Consider the following 10,676-nt stretch of genomic DNA (forward strand, 5'->3'; position numbering starts at 1 on the left):
ATGGAGATCTTGGAACAATGGGAGCCTTTTGAAGCATTTGGAGCCTTTTGGAGCTGTTGGAGCCATTTGGAGCATTTGGAGCCATTTGGAGCTGTGTTAAGCATTTGGAGCATTTTTTGGAGCTGTTGGAGCATTTGGAGTCTTTTGAAGCATTTGGAGCCTTTTGGAGACATTTGGAGCGTTTGGAGCATTTGGAGCCATTTGGAGGCATTTGGAGCATTTGGAGCCGTTTGGAGCATTTGGAGCCATTTGGAGCTGTCAAGCATTTGGAGCCTTTTTTTGGAGCTGTTGGAGCATTTGAAGGCTGTTTGGAGCATTTGGAGCCATTTGGAGCTAAGAAGTAGTCGTTGCACGTCTATGCAGGGCTAAATGTTTATAAGATTGCTGGCTTTCGCAAGTGATTCTGTAGTAGGATAGAAATTGAGTAATAAATATTATGTTTGTAAAAGACTTTGAGGTGTTTTTTGGTTGGATCTTTTGTCGAAACTTATAAGTGAATATAATTCCACAGTGCATTCTACCACGAAAATGAAGCCTAAAGATGTAAAGGATGATCGTCTACTTGGGACTGTATTCACCAACACGAAGAAGAAAGATACACGCAATAATAAAGCTAATGTTGGTGACATTGTGAGAATCTCCAAGCAGAAAGGTGTCTTTGAGAAAGGTTTCACGGCGAATTGGAGTTCTGAACTTTTCCGTGTGACACACGTTCGTGAATCGGAACCGAGGACCTACTACCTCGAAGACTTGGACCACAAGCCTATTCGTGGTGGCTTCTATGCTGAAGAGATCCAGCCTACGATGTATCCGGGCACATATTTGGTGGAGAAAGTTCTCAAACGAAGAAATGGCCGGTCTTTTGTGAAATGGTGGGGTTTCCCGTCTCAATTTAATTCGTGGGTAGCAGATACAGAAATCGAGAAGCGCTAAAGGTGAATAACACCTCACTTACATTTTTTTTTTCAAGTACTTCGGAATGATTAATGTTTATACATACATTACAACATTTAAAGTACGATTATCGCACAGGAATTATCTCATGTCATTTATGTAGTTGGGTAGTCTAAATATATTTGGTTATTCAATTGTTCTAGCTCCTGTAGCATACGCCTGTTTTGTCTGCTGCGGGAGTGACGTCTGTGCTTGGGAAGAGGCTTTCACAGCAGCGCGTGTTCGGGCAGGAGGAAACACACAGAGCCACTCAGGGTGTTTGTGCCGTCAACCATAGGCTACATAATGTTTTTGGAATGTGTTGTGCAGGATATTTCGAGCGAGTTCTGGAGTCACCGTAACTGCCACCCAGTGGTGTGTGGGGCTCTGACGACATCTCCATGCTAACGTGGTAGTCTGCTTCTAACCACGCTCCTATCATCATGGCTTCCACCAGTGTTTACGCGGAGAGTGTTTGCGATTGTAATTTAAACAGTGTTACGATGGACGATGTTCGGGAATTTGTAATGGAGGTAGTACGTCGCTACATAGGTATGGACTTTAATGAAATACATTACCACCTTACATCCTCCACCCTCAACATTCTCGCTGAGTTCCCTGAGGAAGAGGAATTTATTACCTATTTATATCATGCTGTTATGACCTGCATCGAGGACGCAAAGGAAGCGCAAGAGGCGAACGAAGATGTGGATGAAGGAACGGATAGTGGCTTGGGGGATAGTGATGAAGACGAATTATAAATTTGTGTGTACTACGACACCAAAGGTTGTTACAACCAGTCTGACATTCAGCATCCTAGAAACAACATCAGCACTGCAGCCTTGCAGTCATACCTGTAGAACTAGCATCAGCCTTGCAGAGCTAGCACAGCTTCACACATCAGTTATCGTGAGTACTGGCAAAAATGACATTATTTCTCTGCAACATTCAGTGCCTCACATCACAAAAGGGGTATAACCGCGCCGGTGCTACGCCGCAACTCACACTTCATTGACGCTTGTCCTGGACGCACACGTAACGTTTCGGTTGCTGATGCAGCCTTAAGTATGTCTAAGCTTGTGGGAAATTTACTGTCAGGTCGTATATGATATATAACACAGTTGACCTTACTACATGCTTGATTGCGTACATCTAGGTTGTCCTCGTCACAGTTCGACACCCAGTGATGACCAAAGTTGCAGACCTCCAGCTGGAACTGACCATCAGCTGTCACGAAGAACACACGACGGAATCCAGACGTTACCTCTGCATACTCAGCAGATGGATCAAAAGACATTTTGACCACAGTACACGGGTACTGGATGAGATCTATGATTCAACTAGCTTCTTCAGGATCGTTGTCCTCAAATTTATATCATAGTACAAAATTTCAATATGGCCGCTGGACATGTTATTAATTTGTCAACATTTAATTTTCAAAATATTATTTAACTGTAAAAATTAAATGCAATCATTAAATTAAAGATTTGTCTGTTATCAAAGAAACATGTACAGTATACTTAATTCTCTAAGATGTAGATGTTATATAGAATAAAATAATGTTTAGTTGGATGAAGAATATTTATAAATTGTATTTTATGATTTAATAAAATTTAAACAGTTGATATTAAGAGGTGTATCTTAATTTTTGTAACTTAGTTCTGTATCGGGTGCAGATGGAGAATGAGTGTTTAATTGAGTGTTGATTTTGAATATGAATGTCGAATTAAGTATTGATTTTTGAAAAATGAGTGGAGAGTATTTATTTCCATACATTACAACATTTAAAGTATGATTATCGCACAGGGATTGTCTCATGTCATTTATGTAGTTGGGTAGTCTAAATATATTTGGTTATTCAATTGTTCTAGCTCCTGTAGCATACGCCTGTTTTGTCTGCTGCGGGAGTGACGTCTGTGCTCGGGAAGAGGCTTTCACAGCAGCGCGTGTTCGGGCAGGAGGAAACACGCAGAGCCACTCAGGGTGTTTGTGCCGTCAACCATAGGCTACGTCATGTTTTTGGAATGTGTTGTGCAGGATATTTCGAGCGAGTTCTGGGGTCTCACAGCATCGCCCCACTAAAGTGGTAGTCCAAACTTTTAAAGACTTATGGAAACCGCCTGGATAAATGTATAAAACTGTATGGCAAATTCCATTGCGCTCATTGTAATGTTCAGCTACTTAAATTCTGGCTATTCGACCACCCATACTACTATGTATAATTGGGTCTCGAGTTAATGTTGCCTTTGTCACTATGATGTGTAGTGTGTGAATATTATGTGATTTTATTACTCGTTATTTACTTCTTTTAAATCATCGATTGTTCTTAACCCTTGCTGTTTGTAATAAGATTTAAATAAATATGTGTTTAACATTTACGTTGTTTGCTTTAATTTCAAAACATTTAATTGCCGCTATTATTGAATTGTAACTATAAGTTATTAGTCTCCTCAGCTAGAGTGATTGCTTTAATACATAAATTCTAACACTACCTTCGAGATGTCTTCCGCCACTACGAGAAGAAGAGAGAGAGACTCTACACAACACCAATATTTTATAAATACTCTATCATATTTAATAAACATACATTAATAAATAATAATAATAATATGGCTACAGGTTCCAAACTTATCTCGACTGGTTACACATTGCATAACACTTGTAGGTTTTTAAATTCAAACTTGGCACCATCCGGCGACAATACCTTGAATTAAAGATGGCCGACAGTGGTGCCATCCGGTAGCGACTTTATGAATTAAAGATGGCGATGGTGGCGCGCTCCGGCGGTAACTTTAAGAATTAAAGATGGCGACGGTGGCACACTCTGGTAGCAACACTAGGAACTAAAGATGGCGATGGTGGCGTCATCTGGTATCGATTATATTAACTAAAATATGGCGACGGTGGCGCCATCTACCAGCCAACTTGAGAACCAAGATGGCGGCGCCTCTGGCAACTAATTTTTGAATTTGGCGCGCGATACTAGCGACATCTACCAGCCAACTTGAGAACCAAGATGGCGGCGTCTCTGGCAACTAATTTTTGAATTTGGCGCGCGATACTAGCGACATCTACCAGCCAACTTGAGAACCAAGATGGCGGCATGCGACACCTGCCTGCCGACTCCCTAACTAATATTTGAATTTAGCGCCATCTGGTAGTCTGTGCTGGAATTAAAGATGGCGGCTGTATAATAATTTTAATTTAAAATGTGGGGCCTTAGGTATGCATTAAGGAAGGCAAAAACACCCTCCTCCCCCATTTATCATAAACTTGCCGTCAGTACGTAGCATATATAGATTATTTATTCCACCATATCCCAATTGGTCTCGTGGTCTAGTGGTCAAGGTGTCCGCCTCGTAACCACGACATCCTGGACGTTTTCACGTCCCATGGATCGAATCCCAGCCTCGGCACTGAAAATATTTTAGTTAAAATAAAATAATCCCTGCTGCTATCTGGTGGCGACCAACAGAACTATATGACGTCACAAGATGGCTGCCTCCAGCAGACGAAAACAAGATGGCGGCCACCAGCAGACGAAAACAAGATGGCGGCCACCAGCAGACGAAACAAGATGGCGGCTGATGATTACATCGAATTTCAAAAGTTCGAAAAAAAAATTCTAATCCAAGATGGCGGCCGTGACGAAAAGTGCAACGGTGACGTCACGATTCGAAGTTGGTGGAAATTTCTAGAAATATAAAATGGCGGATGGATTAGCATGGATTAGCATATGGATTAGCATGGATTAACATATGGATTAGCATAGATTGGCATACGAATTGGCATAGATTGGCATACGAATTGGCATAGATTGGCATACGAATTGGCATAGATTGGCATACTGATTGGCATAGATTGGCATGGATTAGCATAGATTGGCATGGATTAGCATAGATTGGCATGGATTAGCGTAGATTAGCATAGATTAGCATACGGATTAGCATGGATTAGCATACGGATTAGATGACGTCATCCAAGATGGCCGCCGGATCCTCGATCCTCCGCCTGTTCTTGAACCCCCTATTTCCAACTACTAAGGCACAACTGTATTCTACTTATCATTACTATTAAAATATTATATAAGTTATCTTTTTCAAAATTAAAATACCGGTATCTGAAACTAGAATAGATAAAAATATGTACTTAGTAGTGTGTGGTGGTGCGTTATTAAACATATCTACTACTAGAAGAAAACATATCAGCTTCTATTTGACCACCTCCCGGATTGTAAATACTTGTCCTTGAAAATACCATCGAGAACTCCAGACAACACAAACTGCTGTAATACTACGGTATTATCAGCCGCCGATCCATCATATTGCCATCCGGGGCAGTTAGTGTGTGCGAGACCAGAAACCGAAGTTTCTATAACTCGCTTAGTGCATTGTAAATCAGGTGCACCCCACACTTTTGTAGAATCACTTGGATCAACGGGCGGGGCGCGTGTCTTGAGGGATAAGTTTGGCACACGGGCCTGTGTGTGCGCTGGTAGGTTGTGTAATGCTAGAAAAAATTACGTGTACCTAATTCGGCGGGGGAGAGAAGCTCCCCACCAGCTAGTTCGGCTAACTGGCGTGATGTAGTGTCGTGTTGGTGTGCAATAGAGGCTTGTCGGTGTGCTGTAATTTCAAGTGACCTAGTTAAATTCGGGTGTGGCGTGTAGTGTAAAGCTGTGCAAGCCGCTCCTACGAACCCCTGGGAACACAGAAACATGCTAGGGTAGTTAGCCCATTATTGCATGTAACAAGGTAGTTCAGGCCGTCACTTCACACAGGCATATCATCGTGTGGTCGTGTTGGTGATACGGTAAAAGAAATTACATAGATTAGTAAACACCTGACCGCCTTAAGGACCGAACTATTGCGTTCCAATATAGTTCGGTCAAAGTTAGGCTAAACCAGTATTGCTGTAGCTAGCCCCCTGGCTGTTGTCTTCTAAACCTGAAAAATAGAAAGTGAAATTAATAAATGAAGGTCGTCCTATTCTATTATTGTTCGAGCAGAGAGATGCCCTCGTCCAGTATTTTTTTTTTTTATTTATTTAATTTTTTTTTGTTTTTAATTTTTATATATATTTTTTATTTTATTTTATTATTTTATAAATTTTTTTTATTTTTATTTTTTTTTTATTTTTAAATCTAGACTTAAAGCTACTGTACAAGCCCCCAGAGCCCTGCCCTGACAGGCATGCATGCCTCTCGGCCCGGATCCCCAGCGAGAGCTGGGGCAGCTCCCTCTGCCAGTTCACCTGCATGATTCTGCCTTGACAAGGTGCTACGACATGTGTGTGGATTGTCGCGCGTGTTGTAGTGGTGTGGCTGTAAAATGTTACGTACCCCGGGGAAGGGAAAATTAATTAGGTGATGATGGATTTACGGAACTAGCTTTTTTAATTCAAAATCCCATGCCTTTCCGAAACGCGGCCGGCACTGGAGGTGAAGCCTGCCAGGCGGGTCTCGCCCTTCAGACATAGGGAGTCAGCCCTAACAACACAGGCAGTGAATCTCCCGGGAGCCAAAACCTACACCTGCGTGCTTCGGACCATTTTGAATTAGCTAGGAGAGAGAAAAATGCAGAGAATGTAAGAAATTTAATTTGCTATTATTAAGTGGTGAGCTAGAAGTGTATTTTATTGTTATGATTCAAAATCCCCTGCCTTTCCGAAACGCGGCCGGCATTGGAGGTGAAACCTACCAGGCGGACCGCGCCCTTCAGACACAAGGAGTCAGCCCTAACATCACAGGCAGTGAACCCGAGGGGGCCGCACATACCTGCGTGCTTTGGACCATTTTGAATCGAAAGAAGTGGAGTTAATGATGCTGAAGTTATTTTGTAGCTTGTATTTATTTATTTTTATTGTTGTTATTATATATAGAAATTATAATTGTTTCACAATTCAAAATCCCATGCCTTTCCGAAACGCGGCCGGCACTGGAGGTGAAGCCTGCCAGGCGGGTCTCGCCCTTCAGGCATAGGGAGTCAGCCCTAACAACACAGGCAGTGAATCTCCCGGGAGCCAAAACCTACACCTGCGTGCTTCGGACCATTTTGAATTGTATAGGCCGTGTAAACTTTAAACTTTAAACTGTAGGCTCTGCGCGGTGTGAACACGCCCGGAGCTGGAATGCGACTGCCTTGGTGTCGGGAGAAAAAAACAGTTTTGTTTGGGGGCCCCCAGCGCCCCGACCAATCAGAGAGCTTCTAGGCCTGTGATTGGCCGGGGCCCCGAAAGCCCCCGCACGAGGTGTTCGGAGAGCTATTTTATGTAATTTAAAATTTATTGAAGACTTTTTTTTAAAAACTGAATCCATGTCGCTTTCGTTTTGTAATAATTATTGTTTTAATTTAATCGAGGTTTTTTATGTTTTCGTTGCTCGGACGGGTCGTAAATCGCTATTGAATTTATCAGTGCGTTTTCGTGCTGTGGTAAATCTAAGTACATTTTATTATTATTCTTTGAACGGTATTATCAGACTAACTGAAAATGTTTATTATTGTTTTACGTTCGAGGATAATACCGCTTCCCGGACTTTCGGCAGTGTTTTTGTTTTGTTTCACACATGGCGGCGCGCGCAGCTCGTGCTGCGTCGTCATGACAACTGCTAAAATAAATAATCGCGCAGCGTTTGGAACAGCTTTAACGAGCCTATGCTTGAGTAATAATGACATTTCATTGGCTTAATTAAAAAGGACGCTAACGTGTCGCAGCCGTGATTGGCCTTTTTCAATTAACAATTTAATTTCGGCAAGAGAGAAGAAAAAGAGAGTGAAAAATGACGCCATTTAGTTAGGGATGCAACATCGCTCTTAAAAACATCGATATCACGAACATCGATGTTCAAACGAAAAAGTATCGATGTAAAAAAAACATCGTTCTGACAACCGATACATCGATGTTTTAACCGATGTTTTTAAATATTAAAGAAAAACATGACGAAATGATTAAAATTATAGTATGTATACAAAAACCATACCTACTACAGGTTCCTGACCACAATATCCACAACCCATTTACAGTCGTGTCTCATGCAAAACAAAAAAATGTATTAAAAGCAATTGAAAAAAAAATGGTTGTCTGTAAAGTCAGTTTACGGACGATAGTTTAACGTGAAAACGTCATAACAAAACATTGATGAAATGATTGCATACTTTTATGAATAAAAATGAATAATTTTTATTGAATTATCACTATTTTGTATGGATACAAAGATGGAGTGAAATGAAATCTACAATTTAATTGATAAAATTACTTTTATTTGCACTCATTAATTCAAATATGTTTATTACTTTAACGAAGAGATTATTTAACTATAACTTTTATACATGTTTGCTATTTAATTTCAAGATCGTCGAGAATGTTTTACGCTTTTTCGCAATTACACATTTAACGACGAAGTTTGTTCATCGTGAAATTAAACGTAGAATTTAATAAAAATGCCCTTACAGTTAATAAAATAAGTATTAGTAAGTTTAAGAAATAATTTCCTCTTTAATCTCTAACCCATACACTCGTGGTGCGCTGGGGCTGAGATTAAAATTCGTTCATAATATTTTACGTTTTTATGTCTTCCAGTGCTCAAAATGATATGCAATTGTGGCCCCGGCCACGAAATTGTATTTATAATTCATTCATAATAACGCCCCTCGCGATAAACAAAGGAAAATATGTATTAACGAGTGCCTGGTTGCCGCGAAAGCGGGTAGATAGCCGATTCGTTCGGCTCGCGTCCGTCACCGTAGATAGAAGCACCGTAGGGGAATAATATGATTTCGTTTTTATAATATAATTTTATAACAAATACGCATACACCAAACTTATTTATAATGTGTTACAATATTTTTTAAAACATTGTGCAAAAGATCCCGGGTGTAATTTGAATTATTATGTGTAACTGTAAAACACCATTGTGCGTACAAAAACGTATTTGAAAATTCAACATTACTTTTAAATAACCATACCGATTGTGCTGAAAATCGGTGGACGATCGTTAAATTACATAATATTAATAATTCAAACTACGAAAACATGAATGAAAAGTCAAATCGATGGTTGTTCCAATCGAGTGGAAGAGAGATGCGGCGCAAGCGTACAATGAGCGTAACGGGACACATCGTAGTGGGTCAATGTGCGTTACGGGACACTTTTTCGTGCGTGCAGCCGGCGTTCATCGATTTATTAGACATTGTCACGTCAACAAACGGATTTCAAAATTCAACATTACTTTTAAATAACTGTACCGATTGTGCTGAAAATCGGTGGACGATCGTTAAATTACATAATATTAATAATTCAAACGACGAAAACATGATTTAAAAGTCAAATCGAATGTTGTTCCAATCGAGTGGAAGAGAGATGCGGCGCAAGCATACAATGAGCGTAACGGGACACATCGTAGTGGGACTTGATGTAAGTTTTTGGACATACGCCATTGCTAAGAAATTTTTTCTGTTGAAGAAAAAATAAAAAATAAATAAAACCCAAAAAGGAAAAAAAAAACACAAAATTAAGCAAAAAAATTGCTGTTGTCAACACGGATATAAACATCACAAAATATTCCGTAACAGGAATATGGTTAACAAAACAAAGAAAAAAATGTACTAAGAGAACTGAAAAAACCCACAAATGATGATGACACGGAAATATTGAACCCAAAAAATTCAGCACAACGGTTGAAACGAAACAAAAACACGACAAAACGAAAAGACGAAACAAACGTTGCGTTACGGGACACTTTTTCGTGCGTGCAGCCGGCGTTCATAGATTTATTAGACGTTGTCACGTCAAAAATAGGGAAAAAGCATGAAGTGTATGTACAGGTTAAAAATGTAACATTAATTTTCTCGATAGAGCTAGCGAGACCGTATCGGTACCAATCACTAGCTTGTATGCAGGGGTGCAACAACTAAATTTTCAAGGGGGGGGGGGGTCAATATACCTTTTTATAAAGTATTATCGATCCCCCCTATTGAGGCGGGGGGTCCTCCCCCGGGAAAATTTGTATTTCAAGGTGGAAAATGGTGCTATACAAGCAGTTTTATTATCTAAAAATTGATTACACAGCTAGTGGAAATAACATATCCGACTTGTACAGCACTTTTTTTGCCCCCGTTTGCCGCCACTTCAAGGTTTCAGAAGGGGGGGGGGGGGGCAAAATACCCTTGCCCCCCTGTTTGTTGCGCCCCTGCTTGTATGTACAACAAGCTATGAAATTGTCCATGAAGTCTCGCTGCTTTTTCCCTATATTTTTCAAAATTTAAATAAAATTCTTATTTAAACAAATTTTTTTAACGGTATTTATTTTTTCCAAATGATTTTACACACCTTAAAGTACTGGAAAAAATTAATACTGAAATCAACCAAATAGTTCAGTATTTACATTTTTGATACCTACTTAAAAATTTAGGTTTTTATAGTAAGTATAGACAGTTAAAAAAATTGTATCTTGAAAACTAAATGTCGTATAGTAATGTTTTTTATATATTCAATAAATATTCATGAAATGATAGCCAAAATATTATAAAAAACTAGGGTAATTTTAATGATGAACGATGTCGATGTTTTTCGACTTTTTCATCGATGCATCGGCGATGTATCGCTCTTCAAAATATCGATGCTAACATCGATGTTTCATGAACGATACATCGATGTTTTGAAAACATCGATGTATCGTTTGCATCCCTACATTTAGTGCGTGTGGATGTGTATTTCCTCGCGGAGTGTCTGCTGACACTCGAGTG

At 39.9% G+C, this 10,676-nt stretch overlaps 1 protein-coding gene across 1 annotated transcript in view; it reads left to right on the forward strand.

The window, feature by feature from the left end:
- LOC134540487 (gastrula zinc finger protein XlCGF26.1-like) overlaps positions 1-10,676 on the forward strand; it is a 206,645-nt gene that overhangs the window by 172,815 nt on the left and 23,154 nt on the right. The gene's annotated exons all lie outside the window — the stretch shown is intronic.

Source organism: Bacillus rossius, chromosome 16 (genome assembly GCF_032445375.1).
Source record: "Bacillus rossius redtenbacheri isolate Brsri chromosome 16, Brsri_v3, whole genome shotgun sequence".
In the NCBI taxonomy this organism is placed as follows: Eukaryota; Metazoa; Arthropoda; class Insecta; order Phasmatodea; family Bacillidae; genus Bacillus; species Bacillus rossius.